This window comes from Sinohyriopsis cumingii, chromosome 18 (assembly GCF_028554795.1).
Source record: "Sinohyriopsis cumingii isolate HCF-2022 chromosome 18, ASM2855479v2, whole genome shotgun sequence".
NCBI classification, from domain to species: Eukaryota; Metazoa; Mollusca; class Bivalvia; order Unionida; family Unionidae; genus Sinohyriopsis; species Sinohyriopsis cumingii.
This window is the reverse complement of record NC_142978.1, coordinates 4892379-4920298: the sequence shown is the minus strand read 5'-3', so window position 1 is coordinate 4920298 and position 27920 is coordinate 4892379. Positions and strand designations below refer to the sequence as shown.

Below are 27920 nucleotides of genomic sequence, written 5' to 3'. Positions count from 1 at the left end.
ATAATGCGTCTTCTAATAAACGTCTAACACACTTCATGCCTAATGACCTGGTACAGTCAGATATATCAAAACAATACAGTCAATAGAACAGAATACGTTTGCGTGCTTGTAGACAGAGGTTCATTATGTAGAGAAGACATGTGTGACCCTTTGTAATTGTGTGCGCTGTTTGCTTTTGTTGTTCAGTCTGACAATCACCATTGTACTTTCATAAAAGGAACTGAGGTACCTTTGATAAATTCGCTCACTTCAATGCACAAAAATATTGCTCTACAAAATATACAGGCCAATGCGTAAAGAAACAAAACATGAGACAGATAAACACATAATTTGCCTACAAGGTAAAGCAGTTATGATGAATTATGAAAAGAAAAGTAGTGTCCTTCCCCATATGTAAACTTTCATGTATATATAAAGGTCAGTTATAAAGTGATTTTCCTACATGAACACGTGTTTTATTTGATATGTTGGAATGTTTACATCTTATAAATCAAGCCGTTTTATTTCAGTCGTCCGTATCAACGAATAAATTGTAATACGTATGCACAAAATATTGGAAATAACGATGATACATAAGTCAAACAACCTCACAAAGGTGTTCAAGAACTATGGTCAAAAGTTAATGAGAAATCACACTTAGAGAAGTTCTCTTGATATAATACACCCATAAGTTCAGCGAATGGTGTTCCTCGTCTTTGTTAGATTCTTTGACCTCTGTATCATCGTTATCTCTCATCATATCAGTTAATGGTGTTTCCTCGTGATTCTAGGATGTAACGGTATCAAGTCCCGTTTCGGTCTTATTCGCTGCATGTCGCTGTCGGTATAGCAAAATCAATATTGAAGTCGAGGCTAAGTATGAACAGGGGTACAGTCCAAACAGAGATTGAATTTACTTCGGTCTCACTGGACAGTTTATCTGGCGAATTTTCATCCGAAAATAACCTATTGCAGAAAATGAGAACAATTTTACACTGAAGATACAAATAAAAACAAACTAATGATTTTTATAGAAAGCATACTTATGAGATTTTGACTGCAGCAATCAGGTTAGTTCCAGTTGCAACTGGTGGCTTTTATACTGAACCAAGACTGCCACCAGCCCCTAAATTTTACATTCATTTTTGACAGCAAAGAGCTATTTTGAATATTTTCCTGTGAAAAGGCAGCTAAAAGAATCAGTATGCATGAATAAAGTTCACTAGTACTATAACAAATTATCATACTTTTCTTCACTCCTCAACCATCTAGATTTACCATCTAGATTTTTAGATATTTACTTCTGTAGCAGACACACGTAAATACGTATGCCAAGTCGGCTGCTCATTTGGAGCCCAAGTTGCGCATTTGATCTCCAATGCTCGTCTAACTGTGACAGGCAGTCACAAACAAGCCAACCCATTTCCAAGCCTAACTCAAAGTAAATCTAAACCACATTACATGTTTAGCTTCTGTGTGAATTTATAAATGCTTGGCTTGTGATAATTACGTTCATGCCTTCTACTTTAAAAATTAGGGAGGTGTCAAAATACGAAACTATCCAGTGAGACCTTCTAGAATGGTGTCTAAAAAAGGAGAAAGCGTAATCGAGTGAATTACGCATGTTGGTCATCCTATTACAAACTGTCATTCTGTCTTGTGCACACACCTGTTGTAATAAAAGTGGTAGTAGTAATCTTGGTGTGGGTGGTGGGTGGGGTGGGATTGAGATGTATGAAGGAAAAAGAATTCATTTTCAACTTAATTTTCTAATTTATATCACTGATGGTTTCTGATTTTCGAAATTACTCAAATGGAATGCAAGAACAAGAACAATTATTATATGCTCATTTTTTCCCCTGTTAACTTTACATTGTCAAAATCGTTCAGTATTTTACGATATTGCACGCCTTCATATTACATTCACATGCATAAAGGAACTATTTCTATTGTAAACAAACAATGGACGCAGACGCCAGCACTTTTGATTTGTAAACAAATCATGTACACTCGCGTAGTAGGCGCTTTACGTTGTGGTTGTTTACATTTATTTCTGAATGATGTAAAGCCGATGTTTCTTGAACTGTCACATACCGGCTGCTTTGGCACAAATCCGCGTTAACTTTTTTGATACAATGTTTCGGATTTAGGCTAGCTATACAATAGACGCAAGAAAGGGTCCTTACAAATAATATACAAGTGACAAGGCATAAGCTGTCTTCTTTAGGTGGTGATAAGAATGGCAAATAATATACTTACAGTTTTACATCCTGAATTTCCTCAAAATGTACTTTCTTAGTTCTGCAAATCCGAATTACATGAGCCATGTTATAGGTTCTCAATCTTGATTACACATTTCGAAATTGTACACTAATTTCGAATATAAGTGCAATTACTTCCTCCTTACTGCACTCAAAATGAAATAAGTATTCAATTTCATAGCGTCATTTTGATAATTGCAATGAAAGACTTCATAATTTTCCCACATTATGATTTCAAACATTCAATGACAGAAACAGAAACACATTTGCAGATGTCAACACGCATCTCCCTCGCTTCTTCAGTCCGATGTATTTCATGTGGAATTGTCATATACAAATCCAATCCATAATCACGAAATTTCGTAGAATCGAAAAAAATACCAAAATCTATTTATTCCAGATCAAATGGAAAAGTTGTTGCAATGCGCATTAATTCACAATATGACTACGAATTTAAATTTTAATTAGACACGCAATTTTCTTTCGAAAGTTATGTCGAGTGCGCGACTAAGTTCAAATTTATCTGGGCGGACTTATGTGCGCAGTAATAATGTTGTTGTTGTGATGAATCTGCGCTTGTGTATTTAGTTTGGCATACATTCAGGTATTTTGATTCTTGTTGTGTATTTTGTTAATATAATTAAGCATTAGGTAGAAGTTAAAAATTGGGCATATAATAAAAAGGTTACTGCATTTGTATTTAAAAATATGAACTCGTCTTGTCGGATGCATATAGTGCACTCCCAAGGTCGTGCAGTATTTACATCCGAAAAACTCGTACATATTTTCCCATTCAAATGCAGTAACCTATAATTGGCAGATACGAATAAACATTTGTCCATAGCCTTTCATGCCTTCAAAGGATCGTTCGAGTCCTGAATAAATATATTATTGACATATTATTTCGTGGCATGAATTTTTTTTTACCTTTATCCTAAATTACTTTTCATTTACTCTAAATTATTTTACTTTTATTCTTACATTTACTACAAACGATAGCAATATAGCTATGGCGCGTAAATTATAGTCGAGTTGGTACAAAGTAAGTACATTTTCATTAAGATATAATGAGAATACATACATAGTACCTAGTTTGTCTTCAATTTCCTGGTCAGTTCCTTACCCTGAAATCACAACAAAAGTTAAAGAAAATGGGCATTTAATAAAAACAAGTAAATATTTGTAATACGTTAACACGAATTACCGATTTCAAGTTCAAATTTTCGTGATTGTATAGAAATAGGCCGCACTTATTTTACCCAAAATATATGGAAGTTGTAGAATAAGGGACACAATAAACCATGTGTGTGTGTGTGTGTGTGTGTGTGTGTGTGTGTGTGTGACCAACACTGCATTTTACTATTCAGCACACAAGAACCGTTCCTCATAATATGTAACAGGTGGACAACCTTAGTTAGGGTAGGGTATGCTCATTAGTTTTCTCTGTTTCTAACAAAAACAAGGGTCACTGCTCCAAGGGATCGAGTGAATATTGAGCAATTCTAACGACAAATAATGCTACTGATCGCCATCTTAAAAAAAAAAAACCTAACATATGGAGATCCATAACTATATTTGCAACACCGAACGGTCCGAACTATTTTCATTGACCCGACATTGAAAATATTTCAAAACCAGTAACCAAGGTCATTGATAAAAACTATGAATGAAGACCAGCTCAACTTTATTGTGCAGGTTTGCAATCGATAAGATAGTATACATGTGTCAGTAAGTGTTGTATAATCTTCCTTGTTTCATTTTAGCGTCGTATGAATTGAGGTTATCTTAAAACTTATCAAGGTTTCGAAAACTTTGTTACATGAATACGCTTTATCGCGCCAGTTAAATGTCAAATGGATAACGCCGCCCACCCCCTCCAAACATTACCCTTGCTTTTGTTCCAGTTAATTTCAAGCTGAAAACTAACTTAATAATAATCTCACGTATTCCTTAGGACAAAGATTATTTATTTGTACATCACTTCCATAGAAAACATGACAGTAAAATACCCCAAACATTAATGAACATATACATGCAAACGATATGAACGTATTCACATTAACAATGCAAAGAAATGAAAGGATGGGCATTTAAGTTGACATATAAACAATTGTATAAGCATATTCAAATTGATCGCTGCAACAATGGAGCCAATAGATGCAATCTTTCAAGCTAATTAATTCTGATCAAAAACAGACTGAGGATTATTTGTTGAGAATATATGTAGGCGTTGCACAACGAATATAGCTATTCACGTATCTATTAGATTTTGGGGATGGTTATTTCTGAAATCACGACCAACGTGTTTTTTGAAGGGCGTCGACCACAAAAGTTCTGAAGTTAACTGAATATATTAACATAAACTGATATAGTTACGCTGTTTCGTTCACAAAAAGTTTAATTATGAAACATATGAAGTTTCAAACCGTAAAACCGAACTCTCTCTCTCTCTCTCTCTCTCTCTCTCTCACACACACACACACACACACACACACACACACAAAGAGTTACAATGTAGGTCACATTGATCGGAATGCATACCGCTAACTGGATTTAATATGCCATTTGATTTGACACTTCATATCCTAGACCGATTAATCGGTCTCGACTAAAACAAATTGTGACTATTCGAAAACAACCATCAGAAAAGCAATTTCGTTTTCGGCAATGATTCACTGCATACCAGTAAATCATTGTCGAAAACGAAATTGAAACCGAAAGACTGCCTTTGATTCTAGATGTCATCATTCATACGAAGGATATCCTGTTTAATTAACGAGTTAAATAATGTGTTTTACGCAAGACATGTACGTGGTTTGTTTGTACAAGTATTGGCATTTAACTGCTACAGTGGCAAAAAACCGTATGATAATGTAAAGTTTCTTGCAGAAGTTTATTACATCTTACAGTTATGGTCACTTGTAGAAATAAAGTCAATACGTATGCTAAACAGCTTTAACGTTAGGTATGAAAATAATACTGGTATGCGGTTATCGAAACAGAATATGTATTGCACATACATACATATATACATGTATACATACATACATACATACATACATACATACATACATACATACATACATGCATGCATGCAGACATACATACATACATACATACATACATACATACATACCTTTGTGCATGTCTACAGTCTGACATCTGGTAAAATAAATTTAACAGCTCACAAAACAGAAAAAGATCATATATGCATTTCATGTCAGTGAGCAAATACAACCAATAATCAGTTTGAATCAAGAAGTGCTACCTCTTAATTTAGTATACGAAGTCGCTCGCAATTCCGTTCTTTCTCGAAGTGCTCTAAAAGCAGTGATGTGATAGTAGTAAATGGGGTCACCCTAGCCTCAATGGGAATTAGCATTACAGAAACCCCTGGGTCACTCTAGCCTCAATGGAAATTTAACATGGAGAAAAATCGTGGGTCACTCTAGGCTCAAGGGGAATTTAACATGGGAAAAAGTCTTGGGTTACTCAAGCCTCAAGGGGAATTGAACATGGGATTTTTTTTTTTTTTAAATTTTTTTTTAAAAAGGGGTAGGCAATTGAAAGGCTATCTCTTTTCGAGAAATATGGCTGGCCCTGAAAAGGGCCTTTGGGTTTCTTCTTCTTCTTCTTCTAACTCCTTAACTTCTTCCACCAAGTCCTCACTTTTTCCATTATTCCTTTCTTCCTCTTTTTCTCCTCTGGCATCCAGTCTGGATGGCCCAAGGCTCTAAACTTTTCCTGGACTTTGATCCAATTCTCATTCATCCTCTCAAACTCTGTCTGTTTCTTTTTGCTTTCCACATCTTTTCTTTCTTCCCTCCATTTCACTTTAATCTTCTCTACTTCTTCCTCCATTACTTTTCTCATCAGATCTTCCCCTTTCTTCACCTTTTCCAATCCCCATTTTACATTTTTCCACTCTGTCCAGTACAATATTTTTTCTAGGAAGCACCGGACTTGGATGACATGATCCAGTGCTTCCTTCAAACTTCTCACTCTGAAGTAAGGTGGGTTAATGAAGCCTCTTGACTTACTGACTTCTTCTTCAATCATCCCTGCTATGATATCTCTTGCTGTCTTTAGGCCTTGAACTTGACTCGTTACAAAGTCTTTCATATCTCCATGCCTCCATTCCTCTTCTATTCTTCCTAAAACATATTCTACATCCATTATCCAGAAATAGATGTCTCTCAATAAATTAAATAGAACTGATACTTGAGTCATTTTTGTCTCAGTTATTCCTTAGAATGGTTCCAACATCAAACTTTGTGGGTTCTTATAGTGAAAGCGCGGACGTGATGGAAAATATCCCCTAAAAAACATAAAATTGATCTTACCTAGATCATGACCAAACAACGCGCGGACGTGAAGGAAAACATCCCCCTACTTTCTCATTTCATATAATAAAACCAAAACTATACTCTCCACATACGCTAAGAAACAATAAACAAACCCATAATCTACTATTTACACAAACTTACGTGAGCAGTTACAAACACAAACACAAACACACAAAATAAACAATAAAGAAACCCATAATCTACTATTCACACAACCATACCTTAGCTCTTACAAACACCATCACACAAACACATACCCTCACATTTTTTCAAAAAGAGTTAGTGTTTATATTCACACTACTCTACCTACACACATTGGCAAATCGATCGTTATTTCTTTTCTAGAGTATTGCGTAGCCCTGAAAAGGGCTGGGTTTTTTTTGAACTTCATGGGCATCTGGTTAATGGTGACACCTTCCAGGCCTGGCGCCACATACACATCTTGTCCCCCAGTTCCTTTTTACCTTTTTGGGGGAGAGAGCAGAGGCAGGATATGTGGCTTCAGAATCCCAATTTTCGGTTTCTGGGATTCTGAAATTTTTTCTTCTTCTCTCCTTTTCCTCCTCCTCTTCTTTGTATCTTCTCTCCTCCTCTTTGTATCTTCTTTCCTCTTCTTCTTTATATCTTCTCTCCTCCTCTTCTTTATTTCTTCTTTCCTCTTCCTCTCTCATCCTTCCGTCTTCCACAATGGCTTCCGCGGCCAGTTCATTCAACAGGCGCCTGGCATATTCCAGATGCACATGAAGTTCCAACAGTTTAGACAGTCTCGTGTTCATTTTTGGTGTTGATCAATCAACAAGGGTAGCTAGACTGCCCAGCGAGTTTCAATTTATAGTGAAAGCGCGGACGTGAAGGAAAACATCCCCCTAAAAAATATAAAATTGATCTTACCTAGATCATGACCAAAAGAAACAACGCGCGGACCTAAAAGAAACACTCACTCACTTTTTTATGCTACCCATCACTATTTTAAAATTTTTTATAAATCACTTCAATAGACTATCCACATACGCAAAGCAATCCAAACTAACTCCAAATATACACCTCAAACACCAAAAAAAGACATCATTTTAATCTACTATCCATACCAACTTACTTAAGCACTTACAAACACAAACACACAAACACATACCCTCACATTTAAAAAAAAAAGAGTTGGTGTTTATTTTCACACTACTCTACCTACACACATTGGCAAATCGATCGTTATTTCTTTTCTAGAGTATTGGGGTAGCCCTGAAAAGGGCTGTCTTTTTTTTGTTTGCTATGGCATTCTTTTTTAGTTTCTAAGAATGCGATGTCCTCTGAGGATAGACTTTCTGGCGATAGGTCTGCTTCTTCGAAAAGAGAAGAAGAACTCTTTGGTGTCGATACGACAATCGACAAAACCTCTGTCAGCTTCAGGTTGCTGCTGCTGTTGTTGTTGTTGCTGCTGTTGCTGCTGTCTCTGAAGTCTGTACTTCTCTGTCCATTCTTCTTTTTCCCTGTTCATTTCTTCTCTGAAGAGCTCTTCTATCAGGTCTTCAGTGATTTTTAACATTCTCACATTCTCTATTTCTTCTGGCTTCGGTATCAGACTGTGTCTGACCCTATGCAAATTCACGTAGGCTTCGTTGAGCTTAGCTACTTTGGAGCACATCTTCGTAGGAGGATGAGTCGACAATGGATGGTTAGACTGGAAACAACCCCGGTTCTTAAAGTCAAAGCGCGGACGTGAAGGAAAACATCCCCCACACGGTTTTTGAGTCGCAACGTTTAGTGAGTGTCATGAGAGGGATAGTAAGAAATGAAAGAGCATCAATCCAACATTCTTATAGTTAAACAAAAGACAAAGGCATTTTTTTCAAAACAACATTTTTTATTCAAAAATCACTTAACACTAAACAAAACAACTCTAACATTTTTTACAATAATCCAACACTAAAAGTTTCTCCACTAGGTAAAGAGGGATAACAGTCTTCCATGGTTTCTAGTAATCTAGGATGACTTCTCTCAAACTGTTGATTTCTATGGTATTATCGAATTCTGCATACAGGATGACGTTCACCGTTTCATCAGGGTCTCGGTCTTTAAACTGAATTTCCACACGAATCTGGCCGGATTTTATAGGGTGGAAATGTCCCTCGTCGCTGCCTTGGTCTGGAGTGAAATCGAAAGCCCACAAAGCGTAGCCTCCTGCATAATCCTCGTACGTAATACCGTGACTGGTATTGGTTCCTAACTGTCCGGTGGCTTCGTACAGGGACAAGTACGATCTCAAGTAATTCTTCTTGGTAAAGTCAGGTTCGAAAGGTCGGGTACACAAGGTCTTGCCATCGCGACTGACTTCGATTTTGGACACGCCAAAGTGTTGAAAGTAGAAAGGATTTTTTTCGGCAGCTCCGTTGAAGGCTGTATTCTCGACGATACCAACGATCAAACGTTTGGGTAACTGTCCTTGGAACAGATGATCTTCGATCATGGATCGCTGTCCCTTGGGAATGGTGAAGGTTTTCACTTCCACGCGTCCTATGGGATACTTGGCGGTCGTTCTGCTCAACGTCTGACTGATGTCGTTTCCCACTTTAGGTAACACTTCCACACGGCGTACGTAGAGTCTGGCTTCTAGGATTTTGGTTTTGTAACCGAAACTATCAGCCATCAAATGGAAAGCGGCACTACTACGATTCAGTCTCAGGCGGACATCCACCCCGTTCAGCAAATACTTTTCTTGCAACCACATGTCCAAATGCAAACGATCCATCAGTTCTAAACTTGTGTCGGCTCCCGTGATTCTCTTTCTTCGTTCTAGAAATCCATCATTGTTGTCTTTCTTTTCATCAGTTTCCAATATTTCAAACTTGGTAGGTTCGTCAGCTTCACATAGCACACAGGCATTGAGATGAGTGTTCTTGGCATCTATTCCGTACGTCAAGAGATTTTCCAGGTAGGCACGATAAGGGTAAGTATCCATGCTGCTACTGACCAGTTTGTTATTCAAGTACAAGTCCACTCCACTGAACAAGGAATGCATGAAATTGTTGACGGGAGCTACTGCTTCATCGTCTATAGCACCTCCAGTCTTATCTAGAATTTTGACTTTCAGGTACAAGTAACTGCTATTCAGATCGATGTAATCTTCGGGCTGTCCTTTGATTTCAAACTCGATGGGAGCGGAATCGGTCAGTGAGGAGACGGGGTGAAATTCCACCCCCTGGGATTCTTGCATCGTCATCATGGTAGGGGGCATGGCAAACAGATCCAGTTCCGACTTGGAACAAGCGCAAGATTCTCGGTGCATCATTTTTTTGTCTCTTTTCTCAATAATCGAAAACGTCTAAGTCTCGAACGGTTCTTCTTTTCTTGGCCTTTCTAGCTTGAAGTCTGGTGAAAGGGTGTTTTCTTCGTCGTCTCTTTCTGCCTTGTCCTTGCTGAATGCCTGACTCGGTAGCGTGCAGGGCATTTATAGGTGTTTCTCGTTGGCCTAAAATGTCTTTGCCCGTTTGCAGCAAGACATTTTTGCCTGCCCTCATGAAGGCTTCTTTAGGGTTTTGTTTGTCGATGATGACATTTTGGAGAAATTCTTTGCCTTGCGTCAGTGCCGCATCTTTCAAGGCGTGCAATCCGCGTGTCACCATCGGTTTCAACACCGGGGCCACCGAACGAAAGGCCGATTTTAACATGTCTCCTAAACCGTGTCCTCGCTGTCGAGCAACCCCTCGGTACACTAGGTACATGACTTACTTACAAGTGGTGAGAGAACCGTTTTCGAAAATGGAGTTTCACCGTGACTTTTCCTTTGGTGAATGGAATATTTTGACCCAAATCTCCTTTTATAGCAATGTTGACCGTGTCCAAATACGACTTACTGACAGGCAAATAGTGAGGATGTACAAATTCGCGGTGGACGTGGTAAGTGTTTCCACCTTCCTCGTCAGCGTCCGTGGCAGAATCCACTTTGAAAGGAATGACACGCAGTAACGGTACGGAGGTGTGTCCCACCACGTTGTACTCCACCACATCGGAATACACAAACATCAAATTCAGTCCTTGGTTCAGTTCTACCGGGGCACGAAATAACTTGCTAAAAGACTCGTTGTCGTAAACGATGGGTAATTCGTTTTTCTTGAGCATGGTCTTTCTCATGTCCACGTCTCCGCCCAACATGTCAAACAATTCAGGACAAAATAAAATGGACATGATTTTACTTCGTTCAAATTTCATCAAGAAGCGACGAGCTGCTTTGTGGTACTCCATGGTGACACTTTTGTTGACATGCTCCAAAGCTTTCAGAAACACGACATTAAACCTGGAGGTTATGGTGCTGACCAAATGTTGACCACTAAAATAATAGCCTGGGGGAATGAACAAGTGATAGGTGGTGTACTTTTGTGTACGGGTTTTCTTGTCATATTTGACATTGCTATCCATCCACTGTTGCATTTGCTCGTCATGAACTTCCACATCAAAAAAATTTTGATTGGGAAGGACATTGAGGACTTGGGTCGGGTGAATCATTTCTACTAAAGCCACTTCCCAATGGGCTTCGTGATCTAACTGGATGGCTTGAGGTAATTTGGCCGTGTAACAGCACAACGTGTTCTTGGGAAACACCTCCATGGAACTGTCACTGGGTAAAGTTAAGTAAAATTGGTTTTGGTGACTCATAATTCCAGAGTTCTGTGGCTGTCCGAGGGGTTAGTGGACGTCAGAGGCGTGTCTCGGCCCAAAATGGGGTTCTGGTTGTGATTGAAGTGGTGACTGGCACTGGCACTGGACACAAGGTTCGCGGGGTTCCCGTTCGAGGTGAATTTCAGGGAGGGATTAGGTAGCAGGTAACCGATGCAACTGCTCAATAAAATGGTCCACAATTGTTTGTCTCCTTGTTGCAAACTCAAATTGGCGATGGCTGCCCCGATGACACAATACACCACGAAGATTTGGCAGAAAAAGACGATTTGCGTTTTAGGCACACGTTCTCCACACCACACCCACAAGGGTTGTTTTTGTAAATCTTGCACAGAAGAACTAGGTGAAGGAGGAGTGGTCGACGTAGCTGCGTCTGCTGTGTGAAAGGGCATGATGGTCACTTCTTTTTATAGTCGATGACTTGCGAAGCGTCGATCCAAGAATCAAAACTGGGTGGATATCCTTTCCAACGTACTTTGACTTCTTTGACACGTCGTTTGCCCACTTTACGGGTTCTGCGTTCGAGAATGCTTTCGATGTCGTACACGTCGTCTTCTTTTTTGGTGACACGTTGTAACTCGGGCAAATAAAACGTTCCTTTGAGCACTTCTCCGTTCATGTCTTCCAATTTATAGACGGTAGGATAACGGCCATGCACTCGTCCAGTGACGCGAAACAATTCGGTCGTCCAGTTAGGTAAGTAACCTTTGTCGAAAGTGCGTTTGGTTTTGCCAATGCGCACCCAATCTCCTACGGCCAAGTCTCCACTTTTCTTGGGGACAGCCCTCGTCGGGGACGTACCAAACAGGCGCTCAAACACCAACACTTCGTTGTCGGGAGTCACGTCTTGCGGGGCACGTCCAATGCTTCGATGGTAAGATTGGTTGTACGCTTGCACCAGGTGCGGTAAGATGTCGATGTACTTCAGAGTGTGGTGATGCGTAAAATATTTCCACATGCGTTCTTTCAAAGTGCGTTGAAAACGTTCCACGATGCTGGCTTTGGTTTCGGGATTCTCGGTGGTAAAAAAATGAATGTCACGTTTCTTTAATTCTTTTTGGAAAGCTTGGTTCAGAAATTCGGTGCCTTTGTCCGTTTGCCATCGAAGAGGGTGACGACCGCTTTGTTTCAACACCCGTTGCAGGGCTAGCACTAACTCGCTGTTCGATTTGGAAGTCAAGGGTACGACCCAAGCAAATTTGGAAAAGACGTCGATGACACAAAACAAATATTTGTAGCCACGATTGTAGCTGGCCAAATGAGAGACATCGGCTAAATCGGCTTGCCATTGATGATCGATGCCTTCCACTCGGGTGCGACTTCTGGCAAACTTGCGTCGAATGGGTTTGTGTAAAGTGTAGGTAGCTTGTTCTTGTAACCATCGTTGCACTTGAGGTAAACGGAGACTTTTCAGTCGCGTTTTGGCAGCACGACACAATTTTTGAACTCCTGCGTAACCTGCAGGATGGGAGGGGTCGTAGTAAATGCTGGCTAAGACTTTTTCCATTTTTTTGTGTTGGTTGGTGTGTTAATAAGGCACCCACCCTTGGAGGAGGCTACTCTTTTTCTCTTGGGGTATTTTCTTGGATTGCAATGCTTTGCGTGTGCGACCGGCAATAGGTGTTGAAGAGGAGGAGGATGTCTGAGCGGGGGATATCGGTTCTTGTTTCACTTCTGTCTTCACTTCTGTCTTCACTTTCTTTTTCTCTTGTGATGAAGAAGGGGTGGCCATCATCTTTTTAATCCATCCAATTCTGGAGGTAGGTGGTTTTGTTAACTTGCGTACTTTTTCTGGTGGAGTTTGAAACCCTTCTCTTCTTCTTCTTTTCCTTTTTCTGTCTTGGTCACTGGTACTGGTACTGGTACTGGTGATGGTGCTGGACTTTTCATCAAGGTCTTAAAATCTTTCAGAGTGGGTAGAGCTGTTTCGTCTAAAGCTTTCTGGTGAAAGAGTTGCAGTCGTTGCAAGAGTTGACCGTACTTTTGCGATTTTTCTGTTTCGGACAAATCTTGGCGATCCATCAAGGACTGCAATTCGCGTTGTAACTAGGACATCTCGCTCAAATGGGGATTGGGAGGTAAATGCGGGGTGCGTTGTTCTTGCCACCGATGGTATTCCATCCATCGTTTGTAAGGCACTAAAGCTGGTTTTCGTCCTTCCATGGGGTTGTCAGGGGTCGATTCTGAGATCTTGGGACTTCCAAGGGCCTTTTTATCTTGCTCCCACCAGTCCTCCCAACATGGTTCCCAAGACTCCTTTCAGTATGGGGCCTAACAAGATAGGCAAAATGCCTCCACGTTGGACCAACATCTTCTTTTTTTGACGAATGGGAATTTTCTTTTGAACCATTTGGCGAAGAACGTGACGATGTTTGCCTAAGCATTGTTTCTGGTGTTTGGACAAAGGGATCGTGCCTTTCAACACGTTCAAACAACATTCGCACACGGTATCGATGACCTCTTTGGAGGCTGTTTGAATGAGTTTTTTTCGTAGGGGTGGAGAAGCTTTGGACAGGACAGATAACATGTCCCCATGTTTGGCTAAACGTGGTGGCAGTCCTTTCCTTTTCTTTCCTTGGGGTTTTCTGGAGGGTGACATCTTTGAGTCTTCAGGAGCACCAAAAAAACACTGATACCCTACTCGGTCACAGGCCTTTTTTGTACTGGAACGCGTCGCCACTGATTGTCTTTACGTCGTATCAGTTTGAGGACAGGCATGACACGTCGTGCAGGGGTACGCAACGGACTAAATCGAGCCAGTTCTTGCTTGGACAAATCCAGTAAACTTTGTAACATGCCCGATCTTTCATGGACTTTGATTTTGGGAGAAGGTACTTTGTGAGCAGCAGCCACTGCCACTAAGTTGGAGGGTCCTGCCACTGGGGAAGTTCTTTTGGGGGTCATCAACGGAGAAGTTCTTGGTGTGATCAACGTCTCCAAGTACTCTTCAGTTCCTGGTGTCATCAACGGAGAAGTGGACAAAAGTGAGGATGCCGGAGACGCAGTCACTGCCGTGGCAGATCGTGGTTTGCGAGTGTAGGTTGCGTCCTGGCCGAAGTGCCTCTCTTGCGACTAGTTTTCTTCTGTGCACTTTTCTTTTTCTGGGGACTTTTTCTCTGTTCCTTTTTCTGGGGGCTTCTTTTCTTTTTCCGGGGTGGTGGTGTCTGGTCAGAGGAGGGTCCTGCCACTGGAGAAGTTCTCCTTGGGGACCTGGTCTTTTTCTTCTTGGGGCTTCGTTGGACTTTTGTCTTGGGTATAACTTTGGGGGCATTAGGATCCCATCTTAAGAGTGAGCGAATGATGACCCCTCCTAGAGTACCGCTCCCTCCAGGTTTCAAAATGATTTGTTTTTGGTTTGAGTGTCGATGCGGGGATCGGCCAGTTGGACCAAAGCGACTTTGTTTCGATCGAAAAAGCGTTTGGTTTGATGAGGAATCTGAATGATTCCTTGGAGTAATTGACGTGCCGTCACCGTGAACCATCGTAAGACTTCTTTGAGACTAGCTTCTAAGACACGAGCTCGTGTTTGTGGATCTTTTTCTCGACTGATGCCATACAAGGCACGAATCAATTTGACGGGAAGATGCGACTGAAGGGACGTCATGTTCGCACTGAGAGTGAGACAGACGAAAAAGGGTCTGAGGTTTTTATAGATTTTTTATGGGGAGTGAAATGAAGTCGAGGAAGGAGACGTGTACAGGACAGGCCCTCCGTCTTGGCACCAGTGGTGAAACAAGTGGGTACGAAATCGCAAATCCTCGGGAGTTGTAGGTTTCAAATCGACGAGTAAATAGACGTGTGGAGTTTGAGTGGCATCGTCGTACGCCTGAGTCAGCCAAGGCGTTCCTAACTGTTTGGCTAAGACTTGCACTTGCGATTTATCTCGAGGGCTTTTAAACAAGACCACGTAATGCGCATTGAGACTGATGGTGCGATGGGCTTTACTTTGTTGAAACAAATTTTGGGTGATGTAAACGACACTGGCATTACGGTGATGCCCTTTGCGCGTGAACCACAGTTTAATTTCTTCTTCGTCTTCTCCTAACATGTCGAAAATGACCAAATGGGTTTGACGGGAGTCAGAGACGATGCCGTCGTCTTCTTTAGGAATGCCTTCCACAAACACGATGGAATCGCCTTGACTTTCTCGCAAGAGGTTGTACGCCGATTGCCACTCTTTGTAACACCACACGATCCGTTGAGGTGGCCGATCGATCAAATGATGTTTATGTTCGATCAAACGTTTGACGAATTCGGTTTTGCCTGAACCGCTAGGTCCAGCAATGAGCATGTTAAAGGGATGGCGAAGATACAAAGCCTCCCAACTGACACGATCTAAGTGTTCGTCGATGACTTTGACAGTAGAGGAAGAGGGAGCAGAGACAGCACAGGTAGCCATTGTGTGAGAAATGTCACTTGTGACACGAAAAACAAACAAGACAAGAGTTTAGATACTTTTTCGGAACACGTTTATTGAATGTTTTTTTCAAACATGAATACGAAAGACAAAAATACATAAAAGCCAAAGGCTTGAGTACAAGAATAAAAGGCACATGATAACCATGAACGTGGAATAAACACAAGTGTCTGTACAACAACCACATGTTTTGGGTAAAGTTCTAACCAGTTCTATAGTAGGGGGTAAGGTCACACAAGTGTCCTCCCGAAAGGGTCTTTCAGGCCTTTCCACGACAGTCCCGTCCTGGGTGACGGGTTCTTCTGGCACCGTCACTAACACGGGTTGAAAAGTAACTTACTGGGCCACCTCTTGGGTCCAAGCCAACCAATCTGGTTTCTTCTTCGTCAACGACATGGTAAGTTACTTCAGTGAACAATGAACTATCGATCTTGCCTAGGGTTCCTTTTTATATACAGACCAATACCGACGTGACCGTACGGCAACGTAAAGTGATTGGGAAGTCGCACTCGCTTCTGGTATACAATTTGATATACTTTTTCCAAGGGTCGACTGACGATGTGGTGAGTGGGTAAACGTACAATCTTGTCCGGTTGATAGGTGGACACTTTAAAGTTTCCATCCCCTCCCGATTGCAAGGCTTCTTTCAATACCCCAAAGTTGACCACTCGACTGGTACGATGATTCAGAATCAGTCCTTTCACTTTGCACGTCGTGTGCACTTCTCCTTGTTTGTCCCGGTATTCGTAGCCGTAATTTTTGGGGCCGCCAGTGACGAAACTTAGAATCTTGTCGTCGGGATGCTCGTCTGTCCAGGCTCCTAAACGGTCTCCTTCCATGTCAGGGTGATGTTGACTCGGGTGATGGATGTAAAAGCAACTGTCCGTGTCAAAGTACAGGACGCGTTCTTCTAACAGTTCTAAAGCTTCGTACAATTTTAAGCGAGCATGAGCTGTCACGTAAGCCGCAATGATGACATTTCCAAAAGGTCGTCTTGTACAAAGTCCAGATCTTCTTCGTAATTGACCAAGATCAAATCCTCTCGAACGACGTCCACGTGTTTCATGTATTTGGTTTTGTCGTGAATCATCTGGAAGTAGCGGGAAGGTTCTGTCAAATATTCCGTCTTGGGTAAACACGGTCGTTGTGCCATTTTACCCCACAAGCAATTTAACATCACTTTGGCAAACGATCGCCTGCCTTCGTTTTTTTCGATGTGGTCTAAAGAGATGCCTTCTTGTTAGCAGTATTTCTCTTTGAATTGTATTTGGTCTTCGGGAGTGTGACACCAGGAAGGATAGCCGCTGGCTTCTTGTTTCAGTTTCAAAAAGGCATCCACGTAGTCGGCGAAAATGCCTTTCTGAGTAGGGTCACCCTTGTGGTACTGTTGTGTCTTGGGAAAGTGGCAAATTTCGTACACTTCTAACAGTTGGTATCCCATGTCCAGAGCTTTGAACAATTCCACGCTGACCCAGGTTCCCGTCAAGGCACGTTCTTCCTGGCTGTGATGGCAAGGTTGGTCTTGGTTGCACGTTTCGGCACAAGTACGGCACAAGGGAAACATCAGTTTGCCTTGACAATGGTGAGGTAAGACGGGATGGTATAGGTTCGTGGGAGGCAAAACTTTGCACTTGATCAAACCTTCGTATTGTCGAATGTTTTTCAGGTCGATGTGTTCCGTCAGCAATTGTGGGTGCCCTACGGGAAAGCGACAATATTTGCACACGTAGGGATACAGCGAACACACGTCCAAGTATTTCATTTCTTCTCCTTTCTCTTCGTCGGGTTGGTACAGCAAACAGGTGGCATTGGTCCTTCCTCCGTACAAACTATCCCTCGGGTTCAACGGGTCCATGAACTGGTAACTTTCCACGAGGCGTTTAAACTCGGGATCGGCTTTCATACGGTGATCGTACTCGTGTTCCCACATTTCCACCACTTGGTATCCTTGCTGTTCTAACTTCAGGCGCCGCTGACAAGTGTCCTGGTACAAGTCTTCCATGGTTCGTTGTAAAAACTGATTTTTAGTGTCACGGTCAGGGTAACAGACGGGACATCCATGAAATAAGCAACCGTTAAATTCGTACACGATCTTGGGGTTTTCTAAGTCCCAGCCATCGACCGAATACGTTCCGATGGTCTTTTCGCCTCCTCCGTTGCGGGCATGCTGAATCCATTTGTCTTCCTTGTCGCACAAGTAATGTAACCAGCGTAGGGCTTTGACCGGTATTGACGTTTGACAAAGTGGGTCGTTTGAGGACTGATGACAGCCACGGTGTTTTCAGGCATGAATCGTTGGCGGTACACTAAGGAACACGCTTTGGCAATGGTGCAAGCTTCTTTCAAAGGATCGACCCCTCCGTGTTCCATGAACAGTTCTCGAAATTTTCCACAGCAACGTCGTAAAATGTCCACGTCGGAACGACAATACTTTAGCATTTCTTCCTGAAAGTCGAAAGAGTCCGAGCCGTGAGCCTGGTACCAAGCGTAGAAAGCTTCTCGTTGTTCGGTACGCATGTTGTCGGGGTCGTAACAGTGAGCCTCAGGCAAATGGGGTAGAACGGCGTGTTGATTGGCTTCCGTATTGAAAAAGTGTGGAAAGTACCCTTTAGCCATTTCTGTCATTCCAAACGTTTTAGGCATTCGGCTCAAAGGCATGGCCAAATAGCTCATCGAATCTTTAAACTGTACTTGTCCCACTTGCATGAAAATGATTTTGGCTCCGTTCAAAGTCACTTTAGGACGCTCGGTGCCTTGTTCCGTATAGTATCTCAAAATAAACTGTCCATCATATCCGGAGAAATTGTGAGCCATCACCGTGGCATGACGATGACAATCTCCGTAACGTTCGATGTCCTCTTGGCTCCACGTCTTGTCGATGGGGTCTAAGACCCATTTGGCAAAATCGGCTAACGTGTTCGGTCCCCGAAAGATTTTTTCACGCCATCCAGGAATCTTGCTGCAGTGAGGGCAATGACTGAAGATAGGTTCTTGAATGCACTTCTCGCACGCTCGATGAGCCACGCAGAAATTAGGAATGTGAATGCCAGTCTCTTGCATGCATTCGAAATCGAAAAAGATGAAATTGCCTTTCTTCTTGTGACCGTCCTCTTTCTCTGGTGGGGGTTGGTATTTTTGCACGTAGCATTCGTGTTCCAAGTCCACGATGTGGTGACAAATGTGACATTTTTTCTTTCCTCGACATACGTGTGCCTTGGTACTATTGGTACGTATGCCTTGTCCACAGGTAGGGCACATTCTCAGCAGTTGACAAGCACATTTCTTCTGTGAACCTTGTGTTTTCAAATGTTGTTGGTAACAGGTAGGACTGACAAACGTGCGCAGACAAGTTGAACAAGGCACTGGTTCTTCGCTCAGACAGGGTGGAGAGGCTAAACATCCTGGGCATTTCCATCCACAATGTTTGTGTTGTTCTCGATTGTTATAACCATAGTCACATTTCTCACAATAATAAACATATCCCAGGAATCCGGTGATACTGTTAATGGTATCGAAATGTTCATCGTGATGATAAACATGAATGTATTTTCCGTCCTTAAAATCTTGGCCTCGAAACAACAGAGACTCACGCATTTCTTGAGGGTGCACTTTCAAGGTGTAGCGTGGAGCTAGGGCATCTTGCAATTTCTGCATCTCAGGAATGCCACAGGGTGTGTCTTTGGACAGACCAGCTTGTTGCAACAGGAGTTCTGCTTCGTTTCGTTGTTTGGCTCGATAGGAACGTTGAATAGTGTTCCAGGTTCTTTTCCATTCTACCGTGTCGTTCTTGTTGGCATAGGTTCGTCCCACCACGATGGCACGGGCTAAACACATCTGGTCATGAGGGTTGTTAATTCGGACGAGACTTGTTTTGGTGTTGCGAAGGTCGTCCACCAATAACATCATTTTGCGTCCAGTCCCTTGAGGAAGAGAGACGTGAGCCATTTTCAGTGTGGCTTTACCATCGGTGATGTCAAACTGGTCATTAGATTGTTGTACGTGTTGAATCTTGTCCATGACTTTGGAAGGGGTTAGTTCTGCGGGTCTGCTAAACTCGATCCAAACAGGGGATTTCAAACCGTCGTGATCTATGGATAGTGTCAAGCGATCGTCTTCTTTGGGTTGACATTGTCGCTTGAGTGCGGTGAGCAAAGAATCCCACACCCCAGTGATGAACCCTTCTGCTTTCTCCAAGGGTACGTCGGCCTTGAAATCTTTAAACTTCACCGTGTAGGTGTAAGCCGTGGTTCTAAATTTTCTAGAGGAGCGCTTTTCCGTCTCTCGAATGGAATAGTATTTTTCAGGATTGACTAAGGGTGACGAACTTGGTTTAGAGGTTTCAAATTCTGGTTCACTCATGTCCTCTTCAAAATCACTGGCGTGAATTTGTGCCAAGATTTCAGCTCTGGTACGAGGCGATAGATCACGTTTCTGCCTCTTACTTTCTTCTTCTTCTTTCTTCTCGAATGAATGGGATCGTTTCATCTTGAGTGCAAAACGTCAAATGACTCAAGTGTAAACACCATAGACTAATTTATAGTCATGGCAGACCAGCGTATATAAAAGGGTGTGTGTCTTGTTCTTTCACTATTCATTTCACTCTCAAGCCGAGCACAACGATGGAAGAGACTAACCAAATCGAACGTTTCGTCAGAGCTTTGCGAGGGGTCATTAGAAAATTCTCTTCAGACCAGCCTACGGACTACTCTCCTTCCTTTCGAGATAAAAGTCAAGATACTTGCTATATCTGTCAGAAGAAAGGGCATTGGTCTTCAGAGTGTCCAGACCGTCAAAAAAGAAAAAAAACTGGGGCTAAAAAAGACAAAAGTCAAGATACCTGTTATTATTGTAAAGAAAAAGGACATTGGTCTCCAGATTGCCCAAAAATGAAACAAGAGGAGTCAGAAGAAAAGAAGGATTCTTCAGAAGAAGAGAGGGATTCTTCGGAAGAAGAGAGGGATTCTTCGAAAGAAGAGAGGGATTCTTCAGAGGAAGAAGAGGAAGAAAGAAGACAATTCTATTTAAAAGAAGCAAAGAAACAGGAGAAGAAAAGAAGAAGGGAAGAAAATGAGGAAAAAACGGTGAAGAAATTCAAAAAACAGAGAGACTAAACAAGGAGAAAGAAGAAGTCAATGAACTTTTAATTAAAGTGTTCTGTGGTGAATTGTGAATTGGATTGTAAAAAATGGATAAAAGAATACATGAATGATATAAGGTAAGTGTCTTTGAGTTTTGATTTTAAAATAAGAAGCTACAGTCACGCACTCATACACAGACATGTACTATAAGGGTAAAATGGTTTGTTTTTTTTTGTTGATTTTTGAGTTATTGGCAAATTGAAAGGCTATCTCTTTTCGAGAGAAGTGGGTGGCCCTGAAAAGGGCCTTTTTATTTTGGTGTAGGGGTGAGTTTAACCAATCAACTTTAACTGCCTTAAGCCTTTGCCACGGCCAAGGCCTACTTCTGATGATTGGGTTGAAATCACTAAGGGTGGTACGATAGGCTTAGTCACAGGGTTGGCGTGTTTAGCTCGGGAAGGTCGTATTCTCTTCGGTCGTGATAAAGAAGTCTGATACATTTGTTTCAGACTTCTTAACTCCGCTAAAATGTCCAACAGTACCGTGACCGTTTGATTTTCACCCTCTTGTTTCTTTGCTGCTACTTCTTCTTGCTGTTGTTGCTGTTGTTTTTTTCTTACCTCTTCTTCTTGCTGCTGTTGCTGTAAGAGAAAAGCTTGTTCCGCTTCCTTTTGTCGTTGTATAAATTTCTCCAATTCTTCTTTCTGTCTCTGTCTAAAATTCTCCACTTGCGGTAATGAAGAAGGTAACGAAGGTTCCGGAACAAATTCTTGCGAGGAGAGAAAATCCACAAAATCCCAATTCACCTCTTCTGAAAGTAAGTCCGGGTTCCCTTGGGCAGTCTCCCCTGCTGGTGCACCCCAATGGATCGTTTTCTGAGTTTCCGTCATGTTGAATCACTGTCGCATAGATTGACTGCACACAAGCGCTAACGAATCTATATAGACCACGTGACGTCACAGACTGCTCTCTTCGGATTGGATGCGAGCTGACTGAATTTTGTAACGCGTGTTCGGATTGGTGAATGAATTCAATCCGTTTCAATCCTTCCTGTACCTATAAATAAGCGCAGTTCACTGCATTGATTCACGTATTCTCGTCGCTTCAAGATGTGGACCACAGTTGAGTCATCCACCCTTGTGTCTTCCATGATGTTTAGGACGGACATGCTCATGTATGTCAGGTCAAAGTGGACTGTTGTTGATAGGACAGATACTAGTCAATGGATGAGGAGAGTTTACATAGAAAGACAAGGATGTCTCAAGAGAGTACTTGTGTATGGACCGGCAGTTAGAAGGAGTTTAAGAAGAAGAAGAAGATGTGACAGATGCCATCTATGTTAATATTAATATTAACATAAACCCAAAGGCCCTTTTCAGGGCCAGCCATATTTCTCGAAAAGAGATAGCCTTTCAATTGCCTACCCCTTTTTTAAAACAATTTAAAAAAAAAAAAATCCCATGTTCAATTCCCCTTGAGGCTAGAGTGACCCAAGACTTTTTCCCATGTTAAATTCCCCTTGAGCCTAGAGTGACCCACGATATTTCTCCATGTTAAATTTCCATTGAGGCTAGAGTGACCCAGGGGTCTCTGTAATGCTAATTCCCATTGAGTCTAGGGTGACCCCATTTACTACTTGTGATACATTTGACGAATTCCGTTAATGACTAATCTATAGAAACAACATTCGCATAAATAATCACGGATAAAATATATATATCGTATGCACATTCTCTAAATCTCTTAATATTTCTGTATTAAAAAATACGCATTTATTGTAAGCGTGTTCCCCACCCTTTCAGAGCCCAATAGTCATGCACCATAGCCTACCTTTTTCGTTGGTGGTATTGCACCCAGACGTCATATCAGACGTCATTTCGTTGGTGGTATTGCACACAGACATCATATCAGAGTCCATACAGCCTTTGGAAGTCAATGCATTTGTGCAGAGATCGAAAGGTGATCTAAAATTCAAATGATGTAACTTTCCCATTGATTTCTATAATAATATTAGCCATGCTTAAGGAAATCTGAAAATATGATAAGAGAATGTATAATACGCAGACTCTCGCGCAGGAATAAATTACCCACTACTATAAAGGATGCAGCGAAAATAATTGGATATGAAGCAACAAAATTACATTCATCATAAAAATGTCCTCTATCTAGAGACCTTATCCTTTTTATTATATGCCAAACATTCCACAATAATTTGCTAAGTGATATTTGGATAGTATATTTTTGACATGTCAGCAGCTTAAGTAATAGTTATAAAGAATATGTGATGCAGCTATTGTTATTATTATTATTATTATTATTATTATTATTATTATTATTATTATTATTTTACTTGTTTAGGCTCTAATAAACAGTAACACAAGAAGAGTGAAAACAACAAGCTTTGAAAAATATAATAATTTATTTTCCCTGGAAAAATTTTGTAAAAATAAAAAATTATGAACTTATCCTTTAAAGAACCAAATCAAAAAATAATCCAAGTATAATCCATGAATAAAATTTTAGACGTCATAATAACAAATTGTTCTAATGATTTCAAGTTCGAGTCCCGACGAAGAATCCAAGATGGAAGACGATGACATATGATGTTGAAGTCTACAGTTCCTAGTTCAAACAAGAAATATCACTCCGGTCTTGGAAATTTGAATAATTTTTTATAAACGCTGTCCTTGTTCAACAATTTCATATGAGCACACGTATTTTCCAGAAAAAAAGAATTTATCCTATTGAATCCAAGTAATTTTAAATAACTCCAAACAGCACAACATACAACTTCCAGTGTAATAACCCAACTACTGAGAACATCTCTCCAAAAAAAAGATTATATCGTATTCTAAAACGCAAAAAGGGGGTCACGTGATCATGTTCCAGAACCTCGTCGAAATTATGTACTTGTGTTAAAGATCACGTAAACCCAGTGTGGCCCTGACGAAAACCAATCATTTTACTCGAAGAAATTAAAAAATTTAAAAATTGTTTACATATCTTTAATACGTAGTCCCATCATGACCTCGACAACAACCAATCATTTTAAAATAAAAATAGAGCTTATTTACGTGGTTGCTACTAATTTTTGAATCAAGGTCAGGATCTAGATCAACACCTGGTGTTTACAAAAAGAACAGTCAAGGTCAAACTATTTTCTGAAAAATGTATCATCTCTAGTGAATAAATTTACATTACAATACCATGTAATGAAAAATAAAACTTTTTAAAACTGACAAACAATTAAATTGAAATAAATATATATGAAATCAGATATAATTAAATCAAATTTATATAACAAGTATTATTATTATTATTATTATTAGTAGTAGTAGTAGTAGTAGTAGTAGTAGTATGAAAATTAGGATTCAATCTTCCAATTTTAAAACTAAAGTAGCATAAGTTAGATATTATTTTGAATATTATTTACATTTATATTTGCATTCGTCATTGATTTATAAACAAGATTGATTCATCTGAACGTTTCGATTAATACTTAAATTATACATGCAGTATACATGTATGTTTTAATCTCTTTATGTCCTCGATAATAATAATAATAATAATAATAAGAAGAAGAAGAAGAAGAAGAAGAAGAAGAAGAAGAAGAATGTCTTATTTATTAAATTGTAGTCAAATTCACTACTTTAATTATAACTGTTACAAAATTTTTATAATAATGCCGACTTCCTATTTTTCCCTGCAAGGGAATCCGCGTCATACCCCTTCAGCTCATCGTTCAAATTCGGCAGATTTTACATTGTACTCCACGTTCATTACAATGTTTTTCCAATTACGAAGGTTTACACGAACGGATTAAGTTACAGTTTGAAAGGATCAATAATTTTCAGCTATGCTTTAATTGAACCAGATAGGAAGCCTACTGGAACAATTTAGAATAATTTTCATGAAAGACAGTTTGACTAAGACATATTTTATAAACTTACATGAAACAGAAACTCTGTTTGTGTAACGTTTTGAAACCAATGTCTACTCGACGGAATAATGCGTATTGTAATACCAAGCCAACATTAAGTGATCCGGTACAGTGATATGCGATCTGGTACAGTTATTTATGATCTGACACAGTGATATATGGTCTGGTACAGTGATATATGATCTGGTACAGTGATATACGATCTGGTACAGTTATTTATGATCTGGTACAGTGATATATGGTCTTGTACAGTGATATATGATCTGCTATAGTGATATATAGTCTGGTACAGTGATATATGGTCTGCTACAGTGATATATGATCTGGTACAGTGATATATGGTCTGGTACAGTGATATGTGATCTGGTACAGTTATTTATGATCTGGCACAGTGATATATGGTCTGGTACAGTGATATATGGTCTGCTACAGTGATATATGATCTGGTACAGTGATATATGATCTGGTACAGTGATATATGATCTGGTACAGTTATTTATGATCTGGCACAGTGATATATGGTCTGATACAGTGATATATGGTCTGCTACAGTGATATATGGTCTGGTACAGTGTTATATGATCTGGTACAGTGATATATGGTCTGGTACAGTGATATACGATCTGCTACAGTGATACACGATCTGCTACAGTGATATAGTGATATATGTTTAAGCATGGTAATCTTGCGAAAAGAACACGTTTGTGTTGGTAGACAGCCGTTCATTATATCGAGAAAACTGATACGGACATGTGTATATGTTTGTGTAAGCGTTTTACTTTTGTTGTTCAGTCTGATAATCACCATTGTAAAATGAACAGAGATACCTTTGATAAATTTATTCACTCCAATTCACAAATATTTTTTTAAAGCTACAAATTATAAATGTCGATGCATAAGAAATAAACATGAGATATAAACACATAATTTTCCTACGAAGTAATGCAGCTAAAATGAATCATGGAAACAAAATTAGTGTGCCTGCTTATATGAAGTAATGAAGCTAAAATTAAACATGGAAACAAACTTAGTGTGCCTGCTCATACGAAGTAATGCAGCTAAAATGAATCATGGAAACAAAATTAGTGTGCCTGCTCATACGAAGTAATGCAGCTAAAATGTATCATGGAAACAAAATTAGTGTGCCTGCTCATACGAAGTAATGCAGCTAAAATGAATCATGGAAACAAAATTAGTGTGCCTGCTCATACGAAGTAATGCAGCTAAAATGAATCATGGAAACAAAATTAGGGTGCCTGCTCATACGAAGTAATGCAGCTAAAATGAATCATGGAAACAAAATTAGGGTGCCTGCTCATGCGAAGTAATGCAGCTAAAATGAATCATGGAAACAAAATTAGTGTGCCTGCTCATACGAAGTAATGCAGCTAAAATGTATCATGGAAACAAAATTAGTGTGCCTGCTCATGCGAAGTAATGCAGCTAAAACGAATAATGGAAACAAAAGTAGGGTGCCTGCTCATACGAAGTAATGCAGCTAAAATGAATCATGGAAACAAAATTAGGGTGCCTGCCCACACAAATAAACTTTCTTGTGCATATACAGATCAGTTTTAAAGTGATTTTCCTTGATAAACATGTCTATCTCAAAAGAAGGTCTTACTTTATATGTTGGAATGTTTTCATCTTATAAATCAATCTATTTCATTTCAGACGTCAGTATAAACGAATAAGTTGTAACACCATATGTAGAAATATCGGTGTATTATTTCAAGGGAAGTTCCCTAAGTAATGGTTTCATTCGATTCTAACCCTATGTGAGGTTATATGACCTCTTTATCATAGTTATCTCTCATCATATCATTGAATGTTATTTCCTCGTCTTCTTAAATTGTTTTACCTCTGTGTCATCGTTATCTCTCATGATATCGTTGGATGTTATTTCCTCGTCTTCTTAAATTGTTTTACCTCTGTGTCATCGTCATCTCTCATTAATTCAAGTTATGGTATTTCCTCGTCATTGCAAGTTTGTTTGGCCTCTGTGTCATCCTCTTCTCTCGTCACTTCAGGGAATGGTATTTCCTCGTCTTTGCAATTTTTTTAATTTTTTTTTTTTTGGGGGGGGGGCTATTTATCATGATTGTCTCTCAGCACATCATTCGATTCTGACCCTTATTCTTGAACGCCTTTGCAATCTTCTTTGCCTTCTGTATCATCGTTATCTCTCATCGCATCAGTTAATGGTGCTGTCTCGTGATCCTCGGTTGTAACAATATCAAGGCCCATTCTGGTCTGACTCGCTGTCTGTCGCTGTCGGTGGAACCGCACAGCTAAAGAAACGTTGAAGCCGAAGCTAATTATAAGAGAACCAATAAAAGTATGAACATGGGTATAGCCCAGGTAGAGGCTGAATTTTCTTCTAGAATGCTCTCTAAAAAAAAAAAAAGAGAGAAAGCAAAATTCAGTATTTCAGTATATTATTCATGTTGGTGATCTTACCACGAACAAACAGTCATTTTGTATTGTGCACACATCTCTATAAGTAGTAGTAGTAGTAAAGGTGGTAGCAGTAATCTTGACGGGTGGGGTGAGAATGGAATGTGTGAAGGACAAGGAATTCGTTTTCAACTTAATTTTCTGATTTATGTCATTTATAGCTTTCGATTTTCTAAAAATACTCAAATGGAATGCAACAAGAACAATCGCAGAGATTAGTAAACTTTATGTCTGTAGCGTTTGGATATTAAATATATTTTCTCACATTTGCGGCTGAAGAATCAAGATTGTTCATTAAACCCTTCAAAATTATAAATCTCGCAGAAATTACACCTGAAGTTGTTCGATAATTGTTTAATTCGCAATGATACATGCGAGACTCCATACTGGAAGGCAATACGGTTTATCTTCATTCACGTTCTTGTTGATGTTTCAAACGCTGCAAAAAAGAACTATATGTTTTGATATATTCACAATTATCATATTATTTCGTTGCAGGAATTTATTTTAACTTTACTCTAAAAGATAGCACTGTACCTATTACGCATAAATCTAAATCGATATTGCACAACATGGGTGTATTTTGATTCAGATATAATGAGACTAAAGAAATAATACCATGTCTGTCTTGCATTACATGGTCAATTATTAGGTTAGGAGATGAAATACGATTAGGTGAATCACGTCCCTTTCGATGTTCATCGTGGATTCTATGCAGACTGGTATGGAAGTGCGACGTTATCGTTAGAAAAATTATATTATCATGTTCCCACC

At 40.1% G+C, this 27920-nt stretch overlaps 1 long non-coding RNA gene across 1 annotated transcript; it reads right to left on the bottom strand.

Annotated features, from left to right (window-relative positions):
• Nucleotides 1-435: 435 nt before the first annotated feature.
• On the bottom strand, nt 436-27920 carry LOC149775994 (uncharacterized). The gene is made up of 4 exons (XR_016416095.1): nt 26551-27920; nt 22580-22713; nt 3329-3364; nt 436-945 (listed from the first exon to the last, which is right to left on the bottom strand). It is a non-coding gene; the product is annotated as an uncharacterized LOC149775994 (long non-coding RNA).